Source organism: Alosa pseudoharengus, unplaced genomic scaffold (genome assembly GCF_046254945.1).
Source record: "Alosa pseudoharengus isolate Yale_2024_CS ecotype anadromous, Long Island Sound unplaced genomic scaffold, YU_APseudo_1.1 YU_APseudo_1.1_scf_21, whole genome shotgun sequence".
Taxonomy (NCBI): Eukaryota; Metazoa; Chordata; class Actinopteri; order Clupeiformes; family Clupeidae; genus Alosa; species Alosa pseudoharengus.
The window spans coordinates 35,214,712-35,222,670 of NW_027468674.1; the positions used below are offsets into that span (position 1 = coordinate 35,214,712).

Genomic DNA, 7,959 nt, shown 5'->3' on the forward strand with positions numbered 1-7,959 from the left:
TCAAATAAAAAGTTAATAAAATTAAAAGCTGAAAACTAGGATTTGACCACCTGCTTCTTTTTGTTAGAACCTATTCTCCTTGATTCGGGGCAAAGGGGGCCATAAATATAATCCAAGTGCGATGGAGTTCACCGCAGCGCTCAGGGGATTGAGTGTTTCCAATATCATACCTGCCCTTTCAACATCGGCTGCATCCAACTGTGAGGTGGATGATGGAACAACCCTCCTAGCCACAGTGTCAGAGGACGCAATCCCCTCCACCTCTTCCACCACCTTTTCCACAACAGCTCCAGTGACCTCACTAGCACTCCCTACCTCACTGACAGAGATAGAGGACGAAGAACTGGTGCTGATGTCGGACATTGTGGAGGATAAGGTCATCTCTACAACACAAAACACTATATTGACACACTGCTACAGTCATAAATCACATGGACCAGACATTCACATATGATCATCCTCATATTAATGCTCATATTCAATGTAACACTTTATTTTCTCTTACTTGTAGACTGTTGGCGATTGCATCGAGGAGGAGGGCCTGTTCTATGTCGCTGGCTGGCTTGTCAGGGTCCTCCAGCAGGAGGAAATAATCCAGGCCTGTCCACACTGCGAGGTGCTGCTGTTGGGTGACCGACATCAGGACCACACCTATGCAGCAAGTGTGGACCACCCCTTCCTGGAGGCCAAAAAATGCACGGCATCGGCAAACCCCATGAAGCCATCGGAACATTTTTTCCAGCTTTTGGAGGGGGAATTCTGGGGGGATAGACACTTTCTGGCCTTACAACAACATCACAAAACATGGACATGGAACATGGAAAGGACTCTGGGCAGTCTGGGGGTGTTCAACACCCTGTTTACCTCACACCCTCAGCACGGCAGTCTATTGGAGACAATAGCGATAAAAAAAATTGTAATGTGCAGGCTCGGGGCGGAAATCCGCGAGAGGAACAGGAGGCTGAACAAACAGCAAAGCGCAAGTAGCCTAAATACATTTTGGAAAATATAAATGATAATTTAAGGTTACATTTTTACCACATGGAACGATTGTTACTTATTAATTGGTCCTTTACCATTGTTCTACATTGTTTAAAGAAAATCAAACTTCAATTAATGCGTCCGTGTATTTTAACTGAGCTCAGTAGGTATAAGCTTTGTCTAGAGAAAAATCAATAACTGCATTCTGCACTTGCCTGCCAGCGCCCCCGAATGTTACTGCAGTCAGTCTGAAACCGGAAGTAACCAGAGAGTGCCAATTCTCTTCCTATTAGACATTCTCTGATCTGTGTTAAAGAAGCCCTATGCAGGTCTGGTTATTCTTATGCTGTTTCTGGGTTTTCACCGGATTTGGGCTCGCATTTTTAACGACACAGCTCCCCCTGCAGCTTCAGTAGCAAGTGACTGCTACGCTAAACCCCCACTAGCTAGTGAGCTAGCCATCAAGAAAGCTAAACACATACAGGGCTCACAATAAAATGGTCAAGCAAACACATTGTTCAAGAGACTATCAAACCACATTACAAAAACGAAGTTCACCCAAGGGTAGGCTACTTACAATTTCAACAGCAACAAAGCCAAGTCGTCGTCCGTTTTGCAGTCTTTTTAGAAATTACAATCTGACTACATTTTCGAGGCGCGATTGGATACTTCCGCTGAGTCACATCCGGATTTCTTCAGTCCGGGACCAGAAAGTTGCATATTCGTTTTTTCCATGGAGAAGCACTAGGGGGAGACGAAGCACCCACCAAACGACCCAAAAAGTGTTGTAGAACCATCAGAACGACTCAACCTGCATAATTAAGGTCATTTTTGCTAAAATTGTTGCATAGAGCTTCTTTAATGGGTGGATGAATTAATGGTTTGAAGAGGATGAATGGATAGAAAGTTGGATGGAATGTGTCTTATATCCTTGTAGAATGGAGAGACAGAGAGTTGGCCTAGTTGAGCAGAAAGCCGTTGATACAGGTGCAATCAGTTTAAATGGCTCTTTGAGGGGGCCTAGTTGAGCAGCTGGCAGTTAATACAGGTGTAAATCAATTTAATTAGCCCATTGTGATGTCATAGTGCCAATGCAAAGTCTATGTAAGGGATAATGGACGACACGTTAGTTCTATCTCTCGTTGTCAAGCGGGCGTATTCCAAGATTCTGAACTTTAGCTTTGAAACATCGCTATTTTACTTAGCCTGCTGTCATCCATCTAGCTAAAAGCCACCTCCGTCATATGCTCCAATGTTGCCATGTTCTGAACGTCTGCATTTTACAGCTCGGATGCAACGTGACAGTTCAATTAAACTTCACAACGAATTCGGCGAATTAATATACAAGTGTGATACGGCCAAAAAAATGGATCTACTTCATAGGTGTGCAAATAACATACGGTTAATGGTCGTTCTAAATTACGTAGGACAATGGGAAATTCAACCAAGCAGTGGAATAAGGGGAAAATAAGCTTGTTTTTTGTTAATAGAATAATATTAATAACTAGAAATGCAATTCCAAGGAATTACCAGTGTATGAAAATGCAAAAGGTGTGATGTAAAATATCATGTGTAGTTAAAATAGATAATACAGAGATGGTTACTACGGTGATGCTAGGATAGACATGGTGGTTGCAAAGCTTAATAAAAGTTGATAGTTTAAAAGTAGACCGTTAAATGTAGATAGTTTAAAAGTTGTTGATAGACAGCTAGTTTAATAGATAGATGGTTTAATGGTAGTTTAAAAGTACACCGTTTAAAAGTTGAATGTATAGTTTAAAAGTTGTTGATAGACAGCTAGTTTAATAGATAGATAGTTTAATGATAGATTACAAGTAGACCGTTTAAAAGTTGAATGTAGATAGTTTAAAAGTTGTTGATAGACAGCTAGTTTAATAGATAGATAGTGTAATGATAGTTTAATAGTAGACCAGGGGTCTCAAACTCCCGGCCCACGGGCCGGATTTGGCATATGTCAAAATAATAATGTAATCCGGCCCTTGAGGGTATTTTTAATTACGACAAACAACGATACTGATTAAAATAGACGATAGATCCAAGTACGGTGCCAAATATCATTTGTACTCTCCTCCACTATTTGCTAGACATCCAAAGCTTGATTCAAACCCAAAATCGCTGCACAAAGTTTTCAGGAAATACTTGTATTACACGCGATAAACACAAAGACGTGCATTTGTAATGACGCGGAAGCGATGCAGGCCATAGTTTTGCACAAATTGAAGCGGAAATAAGCCTACACAAAACGTTCACGTGTGATGAAGTCTTGGGTAGGCTTGGGTATTCGCCTATTCTGATTCTGAAGGAGAATATCCTTTTAGAGATTATGATCGATCGTCTATTGACAGTGATAGTCACGGTGCGTCTGTGAATGGAGGTGCGTCTTTGCGTGTATACGACGGTGTCCACTAAGCATACCATGCTTATTTCGACCCTATGCCTAACATAGCTTGGAGGTTTCAGTGGTAATCGTGATGATAGTGTCCGTAATGGACGTGGTACAGACAGCAGGGGTAGTAGAAATAGGGCTCTGAAGAATTACCCGAGATAGGAACTGATTTGACCAGGATACTTTATTGTAGGCCTTGTGGTTATAGGCTAGTAATAGTTTACTATTGTTGGTACAACTTGGGTGTTTTCCTGTTAATTTGTTATGTGGGTAATATGACAAAAAAGAAAGTAAACCTGCTCAAATATGTTCATCCAGTATTTACTGAAAGGTGCATAATTTGAGGTGCTTGCCATCCAGTGGCAAATTAGATGGGTAAATGTACCCCCTTCATAAACTTTTGATTATACTCAAAGATTTTTACATTTACAGTAGGACTTTATCTCTGACCACTTTCAAACCATGGCCTTTTGAAATTTTGATATAAAAAAACAATGGTGTTGCTTTCTTAACCCTGATGCCTAGTTTGCCAGGTATAAAAAAGTTATGAGAGGAAAACATTTTTATTTGGTGTGAAACACACACATAGGCCTACCTGTTTTTATGCTTGTGCAACTCACCGAGTGTTTAGTGGAGTTCGTTGACTATTAAAAGCAAATATATCGGCGCAATGTATGATTCGTATTTGAACCTGAAGCATAGATGGTGGCGCAGTAATATCAACGTTCAATGACAGAAATCAATGGGATTTTACAAAATGGCAAATAAAAGACGACAGAAACTGTATTTCGCTACGCTACTTGTTTTGGAACATCAACGAACACCACTAACCACTCGGTGAGTTGCACAGTTTTGAAAACGAACGTTAAGGGTTGTTTTAGGACATGTTTGAGTAGCCTACTACAGTATGCCCATTGCCAGCCACCCTGAGAAGTGAAAAGGCGATTCAAAACGAGTCAGAAAAGTCGAGACAGGACCAATCGTCAAAATTTCGGTGTCCACCACTCTAGTTCATCCAAAACAAACCAGAAAAGGGCCTTAAAGTGCTAAAAACCGGAATTTTCCTTTAATTGACCCAGATTGTATGCATAAAGCCTGAGGCTGCAGGTGGCCTGAACACCTGGCATAGGATTCGAATCGGTCTCTGACAGATGACGTAACAGTATAATCATCCGCCATTTTGCAGGTATACTGAGGTAGTAGCTGAGGAACGTTAACGTGAGCTTGTAGTTTTAGTGTAGTGGAAAATGGTTCGGTCGTGTTGCGTAAAAGGTTGCAACAATAAATCTCACAACGGAAAAGGTGAGAAAATTAATCATGGGTCGAGATTTTTCAAGTTTCCCACCTGGAAAAACAGCCAAGGACCGCAAGTTGCGGATATTACAAAAAGGCGTCGGATGGCCTGGGTTGCGGCGGTGAGGCGAAAGGACATCACTTTCGACAAGATATCTCCCTTCATGACTGTTTGTTCCCGGCATTTTCATAAAGGTATGTTCTCAAGTAATTTAACTGATTTTATTGTTTGTCTATGTTCTTAACAGAGGAAGTTTCTGTAAGATTACAGGTGAAGCAGTGCTTCACCAAAAAAAAGTAAAAAACAAAACACAAAAAAAATCTTACAATTATCACAATTTTACTCCTTTGAAACAGAAATACAGTCACTAACACGAGCTGTTTTCCTGAAATCAGTTCTGTGAGTGACAACAGCGCCATCGCACCCGTGGTGAAACAGAGAATTACAGTGAATCAGACTGCTTCACCAACTTGTTATGTGGGAAACTTCTCTGAAAACTGACAGGTGTGCATGATGTTATTTTTGAAAACGGAGAGGGTGAAATGTCCGTTTATGAAAATAGCCAGCCATGTATAAATGTAGCCTTAGGTGCTACTTTTAGGTCTAAAATGCTTTGTGAATTACTTTTAGTGAAAAAAAATTAGGAGTCCTAAAGTTAGGAGTGACACGCCCATTATTTTTAGGAGTTGCTCCTAAATTCGCCAGTTAGGAGCTACTTTTAGCCTTAAAATTCTTTGTGAATACGGCCCCTGAACAACGACGTTGGTTGCTGGCATAACTCAGTGCTAGCAAGACCAGACTTCTTGAATTTCCCCTGGGGATCAATAAAGTATCTATCTATCTATCTATAGTCAGATGTGTACAGGGTGAACAGGACTGGAGAGAGCACAGTTCCCTGTGGCGTTCCGGTGCTGCTGATCACAGTGTCAGAGAGGCAGTTCTTCAGTCTGATGAACTGTGGTCGCTCGGTCAGGTAATCTGTAATCCAGGTTACCAGGTGAGCGTCCACACCCATTTGCAAGAGCTTGTTTCCCAGTCTGAGAGGTTGGATGGTGTTAAAAGCACTTGAGAAATCAAAGAACATGATTCTCACAGCACTTTTCCCCTTGTCTAGGTGAGAATGTGTCCTGTGTAAAAGATAAGTGATGGCATCGTCCACGCCCACTCCTGGTATGCAAACTGTAACGGGTCTAGTGCATGGCGTACCTGGGGTCTGAGCATACCTAATACCAGTCGCTCCATTGTTTTCAACACGTGATGTTAGAGCGACAGGCCTGAAGTCATTAAGCTCACTGGGGTGTGGTTTCTTGGGGACGGGGGTGAGACATGATGTCTTCCACAGTGTTGGAACTTGTCCGAGACGTAGACTCCAGTTGAAGATGTGCTTCAGTGGCTCCCCCAGTTCAGCAGCACAGGCCTTGAGCAGCCTTGGACACAGTCTGTCAGGCCCGGCTGCCTTACGAGGATGAAGTTTTTTTAAAAGATAACTTACTTCATCAGCTGTAATGATAGGGGGATGAGGGGAGTGGAGGGTGAGGAGGAGTAGGGGTGCTTTTGAGAGGGTTGTCGTGTGGCTACAGACTGATGGCCATTGGCTGAAGCCATTGTTGCCGCACTACTCGTGGTCACCATGTGGGGGAGAGGTGTGATAGCCTGATCAGCAGTGATGATGGAGGGGGGGAGGGGAGGGGAGGGGGGCAGCATCTGGTGTCTGTGTGTCTGATGGCTGTTGACTGAGGTCGTTGTCCATGTGGGGGAGGGGTGCAATATCCAATGATGGTGGGGGTGAATGTTGCACTGGTAATGAGGTGGGGTGGGGGCTGGGGGATGGGCAATTGAACCTGTTGTAAAAGTGGTTCAGCTGGTTCGCCCTGTCCAGGTCTCCCTCCACAGAGCTGCTGCTCTTCAAGGCCAGTGATAGATTTTATACAGTCCCACACCTCCTTCATGTTGTTATCTTGCAGCTTCTGTTCCATCTTCCTTCTGTAGTCCTCCTTAGCCTCTTTCAGCTTATTCTTGAGTTCCCGCTGTACTCGCCTCAGCTCTGCCATGTCCCCCTCCTTAAACGCCATCTTTTTCCTATTAAGAAGGGTCTTGACATTACTGGTTATCCAAGGCTTGTTATTTGGATAGCAGCGTACAGTCCTTGTGGGAACAACAATGTCCATACAGAAGTTCAGATAGTCAGTAGTGCAATGTGTGACCTCCTCTAATCCTCTCCATTCAGTAGCACACTCCAGTCAGTGGACTCAAAGCAGTCTCTCAAAGCCTCATCCGCTTCCGTTGTCCACTTCCTGAAGGTGCGCGTGGCAACTGGTAGCATCTGAACTTTTGGCTTGTACATTGGCTGAAGATGAATGAGGTTATGGTCCGACTTCCCCAGTGGGGGAAGGGGGGTGGCACTGTAAGCATCCCTCACGTTTGCATACATGAGATCTATTGTCCTGTTTTTCCTAGTTGGGCAGTCAACAAACTGGTAAAAGCTTGTGAGGGTGGAATCCAGTGTAATGTGGTTGAAGTCACCAGAGATCGCAAAGAAGGCATCACTGTGCTGAGTTTGGAGCCTAGCGACTGTATAGTGAATGACGTCACACGCTGTGTCCGGAAGGGCTTGAGGCGGAACGTAGACACAGACAACAATGGCGTGCGAGAACTCCCTCGGCATGTAGTATGGTCGTAGACTGACCACTAGTAACTCCACATCCTTACAGCATACAGTCTCCTTCACTGTAACATGTCCGGGATTGCACCATCTATTGTTTATGTATAGCACCAGTCCGCCTCCCTTCTTTTTGCCAGAAAGTTTATTGTCTCTGTCCAAACGAGCTACACTGAAGCCGGGCAGCTCAACGTTAGCTGGGGGGATATGGCTTGTTAGCCACATCTCCGTAAAGCATAGCAAAGCAAACTACAGTCCCTGTACAGCTTCTGATTTCTTACCAGGGCAGCCAGTTCGTCAGTCTTGTTGGCCAGTGAGTTCACGTTTCCCATAACCATCGAAGGAACTGAGGGCTAGTGTTGCCACTTCTTCTCCCGACGCCTAGCCCTCACTTTAACTCCCGCTCTGCACCCCCGAAAGCACCACAGCTCCTCCGGGATGTTTACGTGAACCCTACCAGCATTCCGTCGTATTCCAAGCAGCTGATTCCTTGTGTACACACGTTTGTTGCCGCTGGAGCATTGTAATAGATCCATATCCATAGAATAGAATGAAAACACTCCTCACAGTGCGTAATCCAAAAAAGTTGCGAAGTAAAAAAAGTAAAAAGTAAACAAA

General features: G+C 43.7%; 1 long non-coding RNA gene across 1 annotated transcript; it reads right to left on the reverse strand.

The window, feature by feature from the left end:
* Positions 1 to 52: 52 nt before the first annotated feature.
* LOC143138629 (uncharacterized) lies at positions 53 to 1,641 on the reverse strand. The gene is made up of 3 exons (XR_012990271.1): positions 1,559 to 1,641; positions 506 to 759; positions 53 to 383 (listed from the first exon to the last, which is right to left on the reverse strand). It is a non-coding gene; the product is annotated as an uncharacterized LOC143138629 (long non-coding RNA).
* Positions 1,642 to 7,959: the final 6,318 nt, after the last annotated feature.